At 31.8% G+C, this 20,210-nt stretch overlaps 1 long non-coding RNA gene across 1 annotated transcript; it reads right to left on the reverse strand.

Moving 5' to 3' along the window:
• Positions 1-7,587: 7,587 nt before the first annotated feature.
• LOC126887397 (uncharacterized) lies at positions 7,588-20,186 on the reverse strand. The gene is made up of 3 exons (XR_007699050.1): positions 19,951-20,186; positions 11,812-11,942; positions 7,588-9,457 (listed from the first exon to the last, which is right to left on the reverse strand). It is a non-coding gene; the product is annotated as an uncharacterized LOC126887397 (long non-coding RNA).
• Positions 20,187-20,210: the final 24 nt, after the last annotated feature.

Genomic DNA, 20,210 nt, shown 5'->3' on the forward strand with positions numbered 1-20,210 from the left:
TTGATAAATACACTCTTAAATCAGGACTTGCATTTAGCTTATTCCTATACTTATTCTTAATGAAAACATAGGAAGAGAACGATCTCTCAACTAGTTCTGTGTTTATAAAAGGAAGTAAAACCAGAAGGGCTTTTGTGGTTAAGGGTCCATCCATATTCATCCCTAATGCTCACCCAGAATTGTCCAAGGGGTTTCTTCTTGAACTCGGACTTCAAGGAGGAGTCACTTAAAAGTTATAGGAGCTTTTCCATCTCATGAACGGTCAATGTAGCAGTTCTCTCCGTCACCTCGTTTAGGAAAATACTTTCTAAAAGAGTCCTTCAGGCTTGTCAAATGTGTCACTATTTGATGTTTCACTTTGTCAGATATGGGCAGATTATTGTCACTCAAGAAATCATGAAGCGTGGCAAAAACTTCATCTTGATTGTTTTGAATACAGGTTTTCCAAAAATCAATTTTCTTCAACATGGATTCAATTTTGTCAGCAACTTTGAATACTGTAATTGAGCTGTTCTGTAACTCTAAGTTGAGTTTATTGATCTGAGAAAAAATGTCTGCTAAATAAGCAAGCTTTTGAAGCCAGTCACTATCATGAAACTTGGAGGCTAAATAAAAAGGATGCTCTTCAAAAAATACTTGCAGTTCATGTCTGAGCTCAAAAAGTCTTGTAAGAACCTTCCCGCGAGATAGCCACCTTACTTCCGTGTGCAAAAGCAACGTGGAGTGAATGCCACCCATACCTTCACAAAGCACTTTGAACAGTCTGGAGTTTGTTGCATTGGCTTTAACAAAGTTGACTACTTTAACTGCTTCATTAAGAACATCATTCAAAGAAGACGGCAATTTTTTGGCTGCAAGACTCTGTCTGTGGATGCAACAATGGCTCCATGCTACGTGGGGGGCCACTTCTTTTACGCGCCCCCGAAGACCGATATATATATATATGCCAGACATTGATTTTCCTCCGCCAGTGCATATACCACACAATTTACCCCAGTCTATTTCTTTTTCACAGAAGTAGCTATAAATCAAATTGCACAAATCTCCCCCTGTAGTACGCTCAGTTAATGCATGGCACAGCAACAGATTTTCTTCAAACTCCTTGTTGGGATTTACATACCTTGCAGTAACAAGTACGATTGCTAGGGCAGCAATGTCCGTACTTTCATCAACTTGGATGGAAAAAAAATCACTGTCTTTTAATTGCTGAACCACTTTTCTTCAATGTACTTAGAAATGTCTTGAATTCTCCGTGAAACTGTGTTGTTTGACAGCGGGATGGAGTTCACCTTACGAACAAAGTCCTGACCAAACATACACTGAACAGCATCTTTTATACAAGGGGCTATCAAATCCTCACCTATTGTGTGGTTTTTACCACTTTTTGCAATATGGTAGCTAATTTTGAAAGAGGCTTCCAGAGCATTTTCATTATCTCTATAAACTGATGCGAAATAAGAAAAAACCACGCCATCTTTCCCATAATTTTTTGAAAGTCGTTCAAAATAGGTAATTTCTTTATTTTTGTGCTGGGCGTGTTTGAATTCAAGGTGGCGCAAAAGTAAGGAAGGTTTCATGCTACCATTACTTAAAACTTCTCCACAAACAACACATAGTAGGTTTGGACTTTCCTCCTCTCCAGTAAACGAAAAGCCATATTTCAAGTACTCTTTTGAATATTTTCGTTTCTTTGAGGAAGTTCCAGTACTAGTACTAGATTTCTGAGGTTTACTATCACTGGTACTCACACAAGAAGAATGTTCTGCTGCTGAGTCCCGGGACGTACTAGGCTTGCTAAGCACCTGACTTGCCGTATCAGTCTGATTTGTTTTAACCGATCCAGTTTTTAACCACTTTAAATCGTTTACAAATCAGTCAAAAACTAACACGCACAATAAGCAAGTAAAAAGTAAACTGAACATAAAATCACGTAATGAAGAGCGACAGACGACAGTCAACTACTGTGCTAGCGAACTATGCGAGCACTGACCAGGGTTGCCAGATGAAGTGAAGCAAAAATCGTGAAACTCGACTACTGAAAATCGTGTAAAATCGTAAGTCGGAAAATGCTTAATAAACCGTCCTTGAATGGTTACGAGTCTGCGCAGTAACGAAAACTGTGTTACTGCGCATAATTATTCGCTATCGCGAATGCGCGTAACCATTCAAGAACGGTTGGTGACTGGCTAATATTTATACCTTCCTAATATTTTCAGGGGATTCCCCTATATTTTACTTTAGTGTAAATGAGTACTTAACTTGAGACTCTTCCAATGATGTTTATGTTATCATCATGTTATGTTATGATTAGGTATGAAAGTATAGATTACAAATATCTGAGGATTTCTTTTTCTTTGCAAAGTAATTTTTAAACAATACAGGGAAGTATTAAGTGAATTTTAATAAAAATGTATTAAAAACACTACTGAAAATTTTTAATGGTAAAAATCGTAAGATTTCGTACCTGATTCGTGTAATCGTGTAAAATAGGAACAAATCGTGTAATTACACGATAATTCGTGTAATATGGCAACCCTGGCACTGACTGACGGTACGGCAGCAGTGCATTGTGATAGTGTCTAAGTGAGTGGGGGAGGGGGAGCGGCAGAGGGCGAACTGACCATGACGAGCGAGCGTGAGTCAGACCATCGGACGATTGGGCGCGCCAGTACTGTACTCAGGGTTACCAGGTCTACTGATTTTTCAGTAGAACTACTGATTTGAACTCCAATCTACTGATCACTGTATAAAACCTACTGATTTGAACTGAATTTTACCGAGCTACTGAAAACTTCTAACAAATCTAAAAAAATTCAAAACCCAACATCCAAAAACGTGATAATCTTCTTTGGTTTCACTTTACCTAAATTTCTAAAAATAGTCGGTATATGGGATGTTTAGAATTTGTCATGGTAATAATGATGTCAAGTGGCTACTTAAGATAACAAAGGGACTCTTGCGTTAAGAGAGAAATGTGTCAACAACCAAACCATCGGGTATTGCGACGCCTCGATATAATTTATGAGGTGATTTAGTATCTGATGAATAGGTATAGGTACTTTATTTTTTGGTAAAAGAAACGGGTAATTTTTGTCTTTAGTACTTTGTACTTATTCTTTTTCCAATAAGTTCAGAGCGTGCAGAAAAACTATTTATTTAGCAAATAAATATTTTTTGATGTTTTCTGGCAATAGTAAAATGTATTTTGAATTAAGTAAATTACATACCTACATTCTCCTTTTTGTGTCAATTAATTTAATTCAATAATTTTTTTGTACCCTGTATAAATAATTGAAGACGTAAGTGGATAAAGGTCGTATGTCACAAAATAATGTTTTTGAGTAATGAGCATTTTAGTGTCTTTTGTTCCAAGTTAATTATTTATTTTATAAATTTGCATTGCTACTCTTTTTTAAACAGGTATCTGAAGGTGATTTTTTTTTAAATTTTAAATTGAATTTAAAAAAAGTTAACTTAAGCCAAATATTTCAATTTTTGTGGACATATTACCTTTATCCACATAAAAATAATAAAAAAATGTTAGGGTTAAGTGGATAAAACAGTTAAGTATCAAAAATGAGCATTTATTTTCAAAAAAATTACAATACAAAATGTAAAATTAAAAAAAACACATATTTTTTATTAGGTTCTTCTTTTCTTTTTGGGATTTTCTTTATTTTCCTCTATGCATTGTGTTTTCATAAAACCATCTATACTCTTAGGAAACAAATTTTATTCATAGTCTCTTAAATTTTGCAGTTTTTCCAAACTCAGACCGCCAGTTTTATTTTCCAGTTTTCTTGGTCTATATTCAGTTCTCGTCAGATGTGCTGTCCTTTTTTTCTTAAATCTACTTGCTAAAATGTCATGTAGTCATTAAGGTATGTATTATAGAGATAGAAGCCAATTTCGTCCACTATCTTGTCGATTTTACATTAACACGAAAATTAACCTTTTCATTTGAACTGTTTGTTTGCTTTTACATAAATGGAGGTTTACCAGCAGATCTCCAAAGTCGTAGAAAAAATTCTCCATATTTACGCATTTCACATGGATAAAGGTATTCATGTCCAAAACCACGCGATTTTGTACATAATACCTTTATCCACTAGAATTTCGAAAATCTAGTGTGAATATTACTTTAATACATTCCTATTATTTTTATTTGAGTACAAATAGGTTATTTTAAAATTCTAAATTCTAAAAATTTAAAATTCTAAACAGCACATTCGAAGAACAAGAACCTAATAAAACAATTTTCTCAAAAAATGTGACATGTGACCTGTATCCACTTACGTCTTCAATTATCTTAATGTTTGAAGCAATAAATGTTTATTAGCAATAAATGTTAAGAATTATTTTATTTGCTCACTTTTACGCGCTCACTATAAAAGACGGTATAATATAAATACTCACTTTACTACTAGGTACAATATAAAAGACCAAATAAATAAATATAGTATGTAAAGGCTTTAAAAATACGAGATTACTTGGCCGCGTCCGTAATATAAAGGTGACCGTAGATACCAGTTCATAAATAAGCGAATCTACATAATATAATTAGTTTGGAGAATTTTAATAATAATAATAATAGTCTCCCGTTTTATACCGCTCACGTGGCTTTGGGAGTATAGCAGGGTAGTCTGCTATATCTAGGGCCTATGGTATACAAGGAAGGTAACAGGGCCAGTGCTACGCTTCAACCGCCTATTATTACCCCTGGTTTTACCCAAGGTACTCATTTTATTCAGGCTGAGTCAACCTGGGGCCTATAAACATTTTAAAAATGTCTAGTTGTTCTTGCCGGCGGTAGGATTTGAACTCCGGACCACCGGCACGCTAGCCTAGCACACTACCACTCGGCTACGCCGGCCTTTGGTGAATTTTAAACTGGCCGTTATTTAAAAACTGTCCGTTAGTAGAAGTGGCCGATTTTAAGAGGTGGCCGTTAACAGAGGTTTTACTGTATTATAAATGGCTTAAAAAATCTACTGATGGCTACTGATTTTTTGAAAGCAAAACTACTGAAGATATCAAAACTGACCTGGCAACCCTGATCGTGGCTGCATTAGTTGTCTTTGTGCCTATTTCATCCGTATTGACTGCAGGGTTACCATGTCTAGGGATTTTTTGAAGCTTTTGGAGCTCTGGAGGGATTTTTTTTGAAATCTAGGGACATTGTTTATTTATTTACACATAGTTAGACAAAGCTAATGTCAGAGTTATTTGACTTTTATTTTGCCGTGAGGTGCCGGCCTCTAGAAATGAATTTCGAAAACTATAGCCAGAAATTTAATTGTATGCAGATTTCTACTCGAAGCAGATTTCTACTCGGAGCAGATTTCTACTATGTACAGCTGGTTCCAAAAAAAACTGATACGACTCTTAAAGCGTATTTTGTAGAAAATTGAGCAGTGTATTTTCTTTTTCTTCTTCTTTTTGTTTTTGGTCTCGCTGCAAGGCAATTACCAGCACGATTTATAGGCGATCTTGATGTAGTCTGGCTCTAAGCCACATCCAAATCGCTGACTATGTTCTTGTAAAAAGCTTTTGATGAGGTGTGATATAATGAATATGAGTTTAATTATATTTAATTTATTATATTTTGAAGGATAAATACTTATTATTTACATACTGTCACTGTCACTGCCAAATCTTAAAATTTGTCAGATAACTTCAACCTCAAAAAATGGCTGTTTGTTTGTTTATTTTATTATTTGTCTGTCATAATAAATATAATATAATGTCAGACCAATTATACACTGCTCAAAATGATCAAATCTTACTAAGAGTCGTATCAGTTTTTTTAGGAACCAGCTGTACATAAATATCTGAGCATCTCTAATACAGCTATGTACAAGGATGCCAGATTGTGAAGAAAATATAAGACTTAAATAATACTCTTATTGTTATTACTATTGAATTCGTTTTGTGACAGATTGATAACTTGACATTTTCGAGCAAATGTTTTAAATTGTTTTTTATAATTTGAGATTTGCTAAATCTAAATTGGCCAGTAATTTATTTAAATGATTTAAATGCTGCCGTAAAATTTTCTTTGAAAAATACTTATTTGTGCACCGGACAATTAATTTGTTTATTGATTTGTTAAAAAAGGATTTAATATTTAATTAAAATATACTCGACTATTTTTGAATTAAATTAATTGACGCAAAAATAAGAACGTATGTAATTTATTTAACTCAAAATACATTTTAGTGCTGTATAATAATTTTTTTTGATACACTGCATTTTTACAGTCTACTCTAAACACAAAGTAATAAGTAAATAGTCTGAAAGTAAATTAAGGTGAGTTAGGTACCATCCAGTGACGGTTCTCTAAGTATTATTCTTTATTGTGGTAGGTCGTCTGGCCATATTCTCTTTAGTCTTCTTTCAGCAAGTGGTTGGGTGAATAAATTATTTATCAAGTCGTTGGTGTGGTCAGTGGTGCGATTTTTATATTTTATTGAACGATTTTTTATTAAGTCATTGATTAGTGGGATGTCCAGATCATTGTGAAGTGTCTGGTTGGATACATATCATGGAGCTAATGTTTGGAGTATTTGAAGGTTTACTGCAGCCCCATAGTTCTATTCCGTAAGACCAAACTGGTATAAGTATAGCTTTGTACAGAAGCAGTTTATTTTCAAGATATAACTGAGACTTCTTGTTAAATAGCCAGTTCATATTTTTTAAAGATTTAATTGTTTACATAATTTTAATGTGCGTTTTCCATATGAGTTTTTCATCCAGATGCAATCCCAAGTATTTGACAACTGGCTTGATGGGAATCGGAGTATTATTTATAGAAACTTGAGGACATGTATATTTTCTGGTTGTAAAAGTAATTTGTACTGAATTGCTGGCATTAACATTTATTTTCCATCGCTTGAGCCAGTTTTCTAATTGGTCTAGATGATTTTGAACTTTTTGTGATGCTACATTAGGGTCGACATCCACTGCTAAGATTCCCGTATCATCGGCAAAAGTAGCTAATAAGGTATCATTTCTGGTTGGAATGTCGGCTGTAAATATCAGATAGAGAAATGGGCCGAGAACGCTACCCTGTGGTACGCCAGATTGGATGATGTGGTAATTTGAGAAGTTGTCTTCAATTTTGACTTGGAAATATCGAAGTCAAATATGAAAGTAGCGAAGATGTAGTATGCTGTTGTATAGTACTGTTACTAACACCACTGCTTTTCTCCCGTAACTATAATAATAATAATACTTTCCCGTTTTATACCGCTGACGCGGCTTTGGGAATGTAGCAGGGTATTAATCTGCTATCTCTAGGGCCTAAGGGTATACAAGGAAGGTAACAGGGCCAGTGCTACGATTCAACCGATTAGTATTACCCCTGGTTTTATCCAAGGTACTCATTTCATTTAGCCTGACTACCACCTGAGCTATCCGGCCGCTATTTAACTACAAAAATGTTTATTCTCTCTCTCTCTCTCTCTCTCTCCTCTCTCTCTCTCTCTCTCTCTCTCTCTCTCTCTCTCTCTCTCTCTCTCTCTCTCTCTCTCTCTCTCTCTCTCTCTCTCTCTCTCTCTCTCTGAGATAAAATAATTAACAAAACTGAAATAAATAATACTATTTATTTTATATAAGTACACAAACCATTGTTTACATAAGTGAAAATGGTTTTTTTCAATCAATTCGTCCGATCTAATATGTTTATTAGAAATATTCTTTATTGTCACTGAAAGTTAAACAATTTTATAGTCAAAATAAATACAGTTTATTAAAACTAGATATATAGTCAATATTACAAAATAAAAGATAATGAAAGTAAAACATTAAAAAATATAATGTAAAACTTATATAAATTGCAAATTGAACATACAACAAACAAAATACAAACTTAGGAACTAATAAGTTAAGGCTGCTACGTATGACACCCAAATATAATATCATAGATTTGGGTCGAACACCCAAATAATGATAAAAATACTTTAGTTACTTGTGCATAGAAGATACTGTAATTTCTTATTTTTATTCATTAAGATATACCTACTGCTTCTACGTCTTTTATATAGATAATATTTTGTAATTTTACGGAACTTGTGAAAATATGTTGCAGATTTAAGTTGTAAAGGGAGATGATTGCACAGTTTTTTTGCGGAATATAATATGGACTGGTTTACTAACTCAGTGGACGGGATCGGCAAATAGACATCGAATGTTGAATTTCTGGTGATCCGTGATCTTTTAAGTAACTTCTGCAATGATCTTCTGAAACAGGTCTTATTGAATAGAACGCTGAGACGAGTTTCTCATTTAACAAATCCAAATGAAGGGACCATTTGAGGTTTCTGTCTAAAAGATAGCAAGAAATTTTTCAAAATCGACGGTACTGTTCGGGCTGTTATTAAGAAGCAAGGATTGAAGAGCCTTTATAGGATAATGCTACTGTCTTCTGCACGTTAAAAGGTAGTAAATTAGAGTCAGCCTAGGTTTTTCTCGTAAGTAGGTCAGAAGTTATACCTAGTTGCATGAAGAGTTGCAATACTTTAGTTGCTCCAAGGGATACTGGTATCATCGGCACAAAAAAAAAATTTTTCATCGATTTTTAAATTAGTAAATTTAAATTAAAATTAGATTTTTCACCACCCTTATGAAAAGGAATAATGAGGAATATTAATATTAATGAAATAATTTTAAATTACAAAGTATTGCAAAAAAATAGTATTCTCTTCTCAAAGCCTTCAATAATATCAAGTTTTCTATTGTACTCTTAATGGCCATCTCATCGAATATTAAAATTGATTTTTTCTCTGTAGGAGACATGCTTACTGCTTTATTTTTTATAATATAAAATATGTTTTTATTGAAACCGGTGTTACAGGTAAAGTTTGCAATCCATGTTTTTAGTGTTGGACCCGCTGGTAATGCAACTCCTTTTCGACGCAGAAATTTATACGTGCTAGGTCCTTTATAAAAAATTTCAATAGCAGTTTTTTCTATTGGTGACCACTTTCGTTTTTCTTATGCAACTGCATTTTCAGCAACGCAGCGGAAAACTGATTTTGTGGCTTTGGTGCAGTTTGTACAGATTTTGTCCAATCTTAACCGGACTCCTTTTTAGTACTGTTATACGAGTTTCCAGAAGAATAATCCGTTTTCGAGATGCAGACAATTTCCTTTCAAGTGTATGATAATTATAAATTTTTTTTCTTGACCAATGGTGATAGCGACAAAATCGTTAAGTTCAGAATTATCACTGTTAGAAACTATATCGTCACTGGTTGATGGTTGTTTTGTTCTCGAATACGTATGTAAAACACGTGGTGTCGGTAACAAAGCTTCCTCTTCTTCCTCACTGTATTTTTTTGGTACAGCAGTAGCGGATAAATATTTCGTGTTTAAAAAAATTTCATCAAAATGCTTACTGTATATATTTTTTTTTAAATCCGCTCGCTAAACTCGAGAATTCCCAATGCGGCATTCCCTACAACAATATTAATATTTAGCACCACTGAAAAAAATCAACTTTCTGTACAGTAAAGAAAAAAAAAACAATTTAAGTTCTGTATTCAAAATATATTCAATTATATTCACAATATTAAACTATCATATGTATACTTTAAAAGCATAAAAAGTACCCTCAATAATATTCGAACGAAAGTAATCAACCAGTGCATATTACCAGTTATCACATATGGCTCAAAAACATGGATTTTTGACTTTCACAAAAGAAAACATTGACAGAATATCCAAAACACAAAGACCAATGGAAAGACAGATGCTGGGTATCGGTCTTAAAGACAGGAAAAGACATTCGTGGATAAGAGAAAAACAAAGGAGAACGATGTATCAAGACAGGTTGCACAACTTAAATGGAATTTCGCCGGCCACGTTCTGCTGCAAAAAGATGGAAGATGGAATAAGCGAAGTCTACACTGGCGACCATGGAAACAGAAAAGAAAAAGAGGAAGACCGCGGATGAGATGGACGGACGAACTTCGAAGTTTTACAAAATTAGATAGAATTAGATTAAATGAAGTAAAAGACAGACGTACTCTCAATCATTTATTGTAACTTCCGACAGGAAGTTATTTTGTCGGAAATTACAATAAATGATTGAGAGTACGGCTGTCTTTTACTTCATTCAAAATGAAGTCTCACATGCAACCCATTCAACATTAGAATTATATTAATACAACAAAATTAAAAATAAACTTATAATGATTTAATAGAGATAAACGTGCAATTAAAATTTCAGATTGAGGTTACTTTACTTATAATTTATTGTTTACAGTTGAGTCTGGGAATCTTTAGCCGTACGTCATCATTTAAAGCGTACGAAGTAAGTCGATGATAAGTCGGAAATTGAAATTTACTAAACGCAAAGTAAATTTCAATTTCCGACTTATCATCGCCTTATTTCGTATGCTTTAAATGATGACGCACGGGTAAAGATTCGCGGACTCAACTGTATATATGATCCGTAAGTTTCATGGGTTCAAAGTGATTATTTTTGAAAACGCTGTAGCATGCTATAGTTAAAATATTTTGAACGAGTCACTAATCACGAGTATGTGCAAATTTTGGACAGGCATATCTTAACCAATGTTTGTCTTACAGGAAAATAAAAACATTCAAAACATGGAAAAATGCAAGACATACATTTTTTTACTCTTTGAGATTTTTGGTATCACGAATAATTTTTAAGTTATTTAAAAAAAAAAAAGGATTTTTTTTCAAATTAAAAAAAAAAATTAAAAATTTTACTTTAAACATTTTTTTTTCAAAAATGAGCACTTTGAACGGATGAAACTTACAGATCATACAGTGAGGACGTTTGGGTTAGAATAAACTTATTTTCTCGAGAATGGGAGAACAGAACAGCAGGATGTCTCAACAACACAATCTGGAGGAACAGATATCTCACTCTCATTTGGTATTTGCATAAAGCAGACAAGAATATTTGATCGATATCAACAGCTCAATTTCTATGAAATGGGCTTTCAAAATTATATGAGATTATTTGGATTCGTCCGCTTTATAAAGCTGGCCGTAAATACCAGATCATAAATAAGGAATCTACATAAAATTGGTTTGGACAATTTTGAAACTGGCTGTTAGTACAGTTGGCTGTTAACACAGGAGTTATTGTACCAACAAAAACATAAAATTCAAATTAATGCATCTCGAATATGACGAATGCATTGGGGCAATAATGAAAAAATAATGGAAAAAAAATAAAAACAAAACTCCGGGTCTATGAAACAATAATCAGGCCCATAGTAAGTTATGGCTGTGAAACATGGGTGGTGACACAGAAATCTGCCAATGCATTAGATATGTTTGAAAGAAAAATATTGCGTAGGATACTGGGCCCAATAAGTGACAATAACAACTGGCGAATTAGGTATAACATAGAAATACACGAGCAATATAGCGAACAAACTCTAGCACAATACACTAAACTGCAGATATTACGGTGGGCAGGGCACGTGGTCCGCATGCATGAGAATAGAATCCCCAGAAAATTGCTGAATGCAAGAATGCAGAGAAGAAGACCTGTTGGAAGACCTAAAAAGAGATGGGAAGACGAAGTCGATGAGGATGCCAGGAACTTCTTGGGAACGCGTTCATGGAAAACAACAGCGGTAAATCGAAATGATTGGAGAAGCTTATTGAAGGAGACCAAGGCTCGATTTGGGCTGTAGTGCCATTGGATGGATGGATGGAATATGACGCGTGCATTGGGGCAATAATGAAAAAATAATGGAAAAAAAAAATTCAAGTTAATTGCGTAACGGTGTAAAATGCAAAAATATAAAGTTAATATTTATTTACCAGAGTGTACTATCCATTTTTTACAAGTCAAAAGATTTTTTATTGGAAATCTGAAGAGTCTTAATCCAGGACTTTTATAAGGTGATAAACCATACTTAAAATACGCACATATATTTCCAGTTTCCAGACATCTGTAAAAAGCCATTTATTTATTACTGAAGTAACATTATTTAAATTCAAAATCACCTTCATTAAAATTTTAATATACCAAATGGCATATTCAAGGGATTCATGATGTTAATAATTAAGGGAAAATTTTCGAAAAATTTAAAATAAGAATGAAATATTAAGTTATTACAGACGGCCCGTTACGTTATTACAGACGGCGTATATTATTACAGTCGAAAAATTTAAAAGCAGAATGAAAGATTACGTTATTACAGAAAGTCCCTTCATTATCAATCAGCCAATCATGCCAACTACTGGACATAGGCCTCCCTTAGTTCTTTCCAGTGTTCTCTACACTGGGCCGCTTGTAACCAGTTTCTCTTTTTATGTCGTCGGTCCATCTAGTCGGTGGTCGTGATCGGCTTCTTTTATAGTTTCTGGGCCTCCATTCCATGATTCTTCGTATCCATTGTCCATTTTGTGTTCTAGCTAAGTGTCCTGACCAGTTCCATTTAAGCGTTGTAGCTATTTCGATGACGTCTTTGATCTTTGCCTGATTTGTTGGTGATTTGTTGGTTTGTTTTGTGGTCTCGAAGGCTCACGTTTAGCATTGCACGTTCCATGGCTCGTTGTGTAACTCTGAGTTTATTTGCGGATTTTTGCGTCGGTGTTAAAGTCTCTTCTCCATACGTTTGTACAGGCAAAACGCATTGGTTATAAACCTAGAGTACGTTAGAATAAACAGAAATAGTACATTTTCTCACGGTTTTTGCTGTAAATTTTAAGGAACCACTTGGATTGACATGAAATTTGGCGTACGCATAGCTAACATGTCAAAGAAAAAAAATGATTTTGTGCCGATGTGTGCTTTTGCCTTGGAGGTAAGTTTTACTACTTCTCGGCGGTCATAAAATATACGTCCAAATGGAAAACTGACTAATTTTAAGAACCTTTTGTTTTATTGAGTTTTTTCACTAAGTCAAGGTTATGTTCGAGTTATTTGTGAGTGAATATGTTCATTTTTTAACAAAATAACCATGTTTTTAGACAGTTTTTCGCAAATAACTCAAAAATTAATGTCCAGTTGCACCAACAAATAATACCGGGTGTCCACTTATATTTTTCCCCATTTTAACTGCATATAACTTCTAAACGGCTCAAGACAGAAATATGCGGTTTTCGCTGAAATGTTTTATTTTAGTGAAAGTTTTGTCTGAATGGATTGAATTTTCTATATCGCTTTCAAATACGAAAAGAAAAATGGCGGATTTTTGAAAAAAACGTTGTTGACTTTTTTTTCATGGAACACCCAGTATATTTTTTTGTAAATTGAAAGAAATGTCATTCACCTATCCAGCGATATAAAGTTTTTCAAAATCGGTTGTCAAATCACTGAGTAAATAATTTTTAAAATGAGAGGTGCAACGTGGATGTCACATACCTAAATAACATAACTAAGCAAATTGATATTATGTTAATATAATTGATATAATGTGAATGCCACCCCTTCTCAAAATCTCGGGGATGGAAATTATTTTATTAAAAATAATACGACAAACCGATACAGGGACACATTCTAAGCAAAATTTGATGTATATAGTTATTAATATAAATCAATACTTTTTGATGTATTAAAGATAAATTTTTTATTTTTTCGTAAAAACATGCTTGTTTTAAAGCTGTTCTTCACACAACTCAAAAACTATAATAATTTGCAAAAAAGTTATTACAAAAAAAAGTTAATGCCAAAAATGGGTAATTGAATGTATATTTTTTTCGACGAGTACTCAGATCTAATTATTCAAGCATAAATAACTTGAAAACGGTGCGTTTTATAAAATATACCTGCTAAGCTCTTGGCAAAGTACTTCGGAATGGTTTACTGTAATAAAGCCGAAATCATTAGACCGATAGCAGTAGACCGAACTCATTAGACCGGAAAGCACTTTGCCGAAACCTCACTAGACCGAACAGTAGGAGACCGGAAAGCATAAGTACATAATACAGCGTGCTCAAACAGGATTGTAATCTGAGCAAGGGTAGCATCAACCTCCCTTCATCCTTTACCCAGACTTAGGACTGGCAACACAAACTACCTACTGGCGAGTTTAGAGGTTGTTATTTTTTGCTTTCTTTTTTGGTTATTTTTTTCTTTTTCGTTTTACTTGTCGCAGTAAAAGAGATAAGACAAATGTAACTACAATACAACTAAATGTTATTTGGATTATTATTAGAAACAATTAAAATGGCGTTCACGTCACTCTAGCCTTAATTTATTTTTACCTTCACTAATTTGTTTAACGGATGAAAATTATTTCATATCAGACTGTACAGAGTAAAAATTTACACGGTCTATAATATAGACGAATTTTATTATATAAAATAATACAAAAAAATTCAATAAACAAAAAGACAGATATACAAAATCTTCGCATAATTTACTGCAATCTTTTTTAATTTACATAATATGTACCATTTCGGTCTAATGCTGTTCGCTCTAGTGAGGTTTCGGTAAAGTTCTTTTCGGTCCAATGAGTTTGGTCTACTGCTTTCGGTCTAATGATTTCGGTATAATTGTCGTGTACCCTTCGGAATACCTATCAATTGAGCTTACGAAGAAGTTAATAGCATTAAAATTAAACTAGTTATGATGAAAATAAGAGAACCACCCTTTCGAATTTTTCAGAAAAAAGTGAAAAATAAAACATTCGCAGTTTCCACAAAAATTAAAATTTATAGTAAACCTTACAAGAATTTCTATATATTAGTGTAAGTAATGATTTCAATAATTTTGACCGGTTAAAAATGCATATTTTTGAAAAAAAGGTATAATTCAAAAAAGCAGAATTTTTAAAATTATCGTACTTTTCATTTTCCTTTGATAATAACTTTAAAAATACTAAATATACGTAAAAAATGATATATAACCAAATTTTAGTTTTTTCTGTATCAAATATTATACCCTTTTTAGTATTTCGGTAGGGTACAAAATTACCGAGATAGAGACTTTTAAAGCTTAAATTTTGCTGCGAGAACCATGTAACCGGGGCCATTTAACCTTTTATTTTTAAAAAAGTAAGAGGTTTAAAAGATTAAATTCAACGTGGTTTAATATCTCTTGGAATTATCTTTTAAATGGTTTTCAGGCGAACCTGAGATCGTAAAAATTAACGGAGTTATTAAAGAAACAATAACATTTTGGAAAAAATTTTAAAATATAAATTTTGAAAAAATTTTTTAGCATAAATTTTAATGCTATCAACTTGTTCGGGAGCTAATTTGATATGTAGAAGTTTTTTGACAAATATTTAATAAGTTTATGTTATAAAATGCATCATTTTCCCGTTATTTAAGCTTGAATACCTACTTAGATTTGGGTACTGGCCAAAAAATATAAAATTCAATTACTTAGTTAAAATTAAAAGGTTTTTCTAGTAAATAGTTTATTTTATTTTTTATTAGATTCAATTTTAGTAATACTTTTTGCAAAATCTTATAGTTTTTGAATTATTTATGAAAAATCGGTTAAAAATATGCATTTTTCTTACGAAAAATTAAAATCTTTGATCTTTGATAACTCAAAAAGTTTTGATTTATTTTAATTTTAATTTTAACTTTATATAACAAATTTTGCTTATAATTTGTCCCTCTACCGCATTATGGGGTTATTTTTAATAAAATAATTTTCACCCACGAGAAGGGGTGGCATCCACCCCCAGGGTAAAAGCGCAAGTTGGCACCACGTCACCTTTCTTCCTTAAGATATCTTCTAACCACTCACCAATTTTCATGCAAATCGATGGAGGTTTAACGAAATCGGAGGTCATAGCTCATATCCACCTTCAGTGACTGCACTAATACAGGGTGCGCCAAACCTCTGGTCTTCTTTGATTACGGCTAAACTATGAGATATACAAAAAAATGTTTATGACAAAACTAATGTGTATCAAAGAGGTCTATAATTTAAAATTATTTTCAATTATACAGGGTGAGTCAGAACGACGGTATGAACCAAAGTTGTATTTTTTTAAATAGAATACCCTGTATATTAAATCATTTTTGAATATATTATTTAAAAATATGAAAAATTTGTATAAGGTCTTACAGGCCTAAAGTTAATAATTTTCAAAATATTTACATTTTTATTGAGAAAAATGGTAATATTTATAGGGTTGTGGATTATGTTTCCAAGGAAATAAAAATTTAGGTGATAGGTCAAAGTTTTTAAAATATAGTGTTATTTTTAAATAATTTAATATTTTTTACTTTTAGCCATAAAATATACAGTGTGATCACTATTTGCAAATACAAAATTTTATCATTTTTTTTAAATGGGACACCCTGTATATTAGTTTTGCGTTTGGTAGTAAATATTACAACCTTTCTTTTGGTATGAGGTTGTATGTACCTAGCATGTTTCGTTTTGTAGATATTTTAAAAAAACTATAGATTTTACGTTTTTGCGGATTTTTTATTTAAAAATTTTTTTTCAAAAAAAATAATTATAATCTGGTTTTAGAAACATACACTAAAATATAAAATATGAAAATAAAAACGTAATTAAAGATTAAAATAAATCGTATGCTAGTACAATTCAATTGAATTTAATAACTTTAAATTATTTTACAAAAAATATTTTACCTTATTAATGAATACATAAATTAGTTACTAAATTAAATAGACAACCAAATTTTAAATCAATCGTAGTAATTCTTCTACCGCAGCAACTTTCCTGTACCAAATTAATTGTTAGTTATATTGTATTTACGAGTAAGATCAGTTAATAACTTTTTAATTTACCTACATCTTGAGAACGTATAAAGTATGCTTTGAAACAAATGAACGTTATGGAAGTATATTAAGAAGTAAATAGTATATATGTACCTACTCGTGTCGCAAAAGCTGGTAATAATTTCTAATGGTTTCGCCCAAAACAAATGTCATATCCAAAAATTTTTCGGTTAAAAAATTAAAATTTAAAATATAAAAAATTGTTACAAAAATTTCAACTACAAAAGTATTACCAGCTTTTGTGACACCAGTAAATACTATTTATATTAATAAATAATTTGGATGATACATTTAACATTCATTTGTTTCAAAGCATACTTTATAATAATTTTTATATTCTCAAGATGTATGTAAGTAAATTTAAAAGGTAAATTAAAAGTTTAACTAAATACAATTTAACTAACAATTAATTTGGTACAGGAAAGTTGCTGTAGTAGAAAAATTACTACGGTTGATTTAAAATTTGGTTGTTTATTTAATTTAGTAACTAATTTATGCATTCATTAATATGGTATAATATTTTTTGTAAAATAATTTAAAGTTATTAAATTCAATTGAGTTGTACTAGCATACGATTTATTTTAATCTTTAATTACGTTTTTATTTTCATATTTTATATTTTAGTGTATGTTTCTAAAACCAGATTATAATTATTTTTTTTGCAAAAAAAATTTTAAATAAAAAATCCGCAAACACGTAAAATCTATAGTTTTTTTAAAATATCTACAAAACGAAACATGCTAGGTACATACAACCTTATACCAAAAGAAAGGTTGTAATATTTACTACAAAACGCAAAAATAATATACAGGGTGTCCCATTTAAAAAAAATGAGAAAATTTTGTATTTGCAAATAGTGATCACACTGTATATTTTATGGCTAAAAGTAAAAAATATTAAATTATTTAAAAATAACACTATATTTTAAAAACTTTGACCTATCACCTAAATTTTTATTTCCTTGGAAACATAATTCACAACCCTATAAATATTACCATTTTTCTCAATAAAAATGTAAATATTTCGAAAATTATTAACTTTAGGCCTATGAGACCTTATACAAATGTTTCATATTTTTAAATAATATATTCAAAAATGATTTAATATACAGGGTGTTCCATTTAAAAAAATAAAACTTTGGTTCATACCGTCGTTCTGACTCACCCTGTATAATTGAAAATAATTTTAAATTATAGACCTCTTTGATACACATTAGTTTTGTTATAAACATTTTTTTGTATATCTCATAGTTTAGCCGTAATCAAAGAAGACCAGAGGTTTGGCGCACCCTGTATATTCACTCGCAAATAACTAAAAGAGTATTAATGAAAAAACTCTATAGAGCAGGGTTGCTTAAAATTAATCATTTTATTAATTTCCGGACTTATATTGGACATATAGTTTTTCACCGTCGAGAAGGGGCGAAACACACCCCAAGGCAAAAGCACACATCGGTACAATATCACTTTTATTCTTTGACTTGTTAGCTATGTGTATGGCAAATTTCATGGCAATCCAAGCGGTTCTTTAAAATTTAGAGATTTTGAAATATTGTACCGTTGTATGGGAGCAAAGCATGCTAAATGTGCAGTCCCTCGAGCGTTATGGCGACATATTGGGTTTTGAAGAGTAGGTCCTAAAACCAAAAAAAGTTAAATAAAGTTTTCTTTATTTACCCGTTAAATAAAACCGTTAAATAAAAGTTACTTATTTTTATGTAAGGAATCCAAATCTGCAATAAAAATGGGGGCTCCTATTTAAGATTTTAAAGTAACCTCCACCACACCTCCGTGGTGGGTCGTGTTTAGTACCATTCGATAGATTTTTTAAAAATATTGAATAAGTGTATTTTACAGTTTTTCGATCTGACGTTCATTTCGAGAAATATCGCGGAATTCGTATTTAAAATATTAAATTTACCTCCCCTCCCCTCTCCGTGAGAAGTCGTGTTTGGTATCGTTCGAGATTTTTCAAAAATATTGAACACATATTTTTCAGTTTTTCGATCTGTCATTCATTTCGAGAAATATTCGCTTTTTTCTTGTGAAACTTTGGGACTCTCCCATTTCCTTACGCCCTGCTCAAATCGTCAGATTTTTAAAATATATACTCTTTCGCATGTACTTAACTTACCTTATCTTAATCTGACAATTTCTAGTTTTTTTAAGGATAAATTTGTTTTCGGACCCCCCTTAACGAACGCCCCTGTGTTAAGAGCCAATATATGGTAGAGGTATATCTTCAGGGTACCAAGTTTTTCCCCATATGATAATCTGACGCACTCGAGTAACTGCAAAAATCCCCGCTGGGGCTCCCCTACCATAACTAACTTACTAAAGGTTTTGAATGAGATATTTGTAATTAAAAATCACACTAAATTTTCTCTTTTTTTCACCCCTGTAACTTATTAAAATAAAAATTATAGAAGTTTTTAGGGACTATTGACCATCAGTAATAAGGCAATCTTTCATTCTGCGTTTAAATTTTTCAAAAATACTTAATAGTTTTCTCAGGATTCGAAAAAAATTAATGCTTTGAAAACACATTATCACGAAATTTTGCGCCTATGGCTTTAAAATACGGTAATATATAAAAATAATTTATATCATTGTTTAAAAAAGAAACTTTGTGTAAAGTTTCAAAATTATAATTTTTTAAGAAAGAAAACAAAATGAGTTGCTTTTAAGGAGAACGGAGCAAAATGCAAAATTTTTATTCATGTCAAAATTTTCAATGTGTTTTAAATGAATTCTTTTTTTTTTTCGAATCCTAAAAAACTAAAGTATTTTTGTTTATATTTGTTTTTTATACTAAAGTATAAAAGTTTCAAAAGTATTTTTGAAAAATTTAAATGCAGAATGAAAGACTACTTTATTACCGAGGGCCGAAGTCCCTTAGAATAAATAAAAAGTTTCTTTTAAATGAAATATTTTCAATTAAAAATCACACTAAATTTTCTTTTTTATTGTCACCGATGTATCTTATTAAAATAAACATTATAGAAGTTTTCAGGGATATTCGGCCCTCGGTAATAATGTAATTTTTAATTCTAACTCGTTTAAATTTTTCAAAAACATTTATTAGTTTTCTCAGGAATCTTAAAAAATGAATATATTTAAATCACATTGAAAATTTTGACGCATGTCAAAATTTTACTCGGTTCCCTTTATACATACAATCTTTCATGTGTAAATTTTTTATTTAAATTTTAAAAACGTAGGATTTAAATATTTTACTTACCTCGAATATTTTATAGATTTCCTATACGGTAAAAATATTAATATTCTTCACGGAAACACTAAACTGTAGGTGTAAATACACTTATTGCCACTATATCACTGTCTATGAGATATTGCAACACTGGTAGACTGAATTTAGAGGAACAAAATGGACGCTGACTTTAGTTATCGCGGCACCATCTATTGGGATAAACCGTAATCGTACCCCCTCCTAACTGCCAAAGTGTCATGGCCGCCGTCGGGACCTATTGTGCTGACATT

This window comes from Diabrotica virgifera, chromosome 6, assembly GCF_917563875.1.
Source record: "Diabrotica virgifera virgifera chromosome 6, PGI_DIABVI_V3a".
In the NCBI taxonomy this organism is placed as follows: Eukaryota; Metazoa; Arthropoda; class Insecta; order Coleoptera; family Chrysomelidae; genus Diabrotica; species Diabrotica virgifera.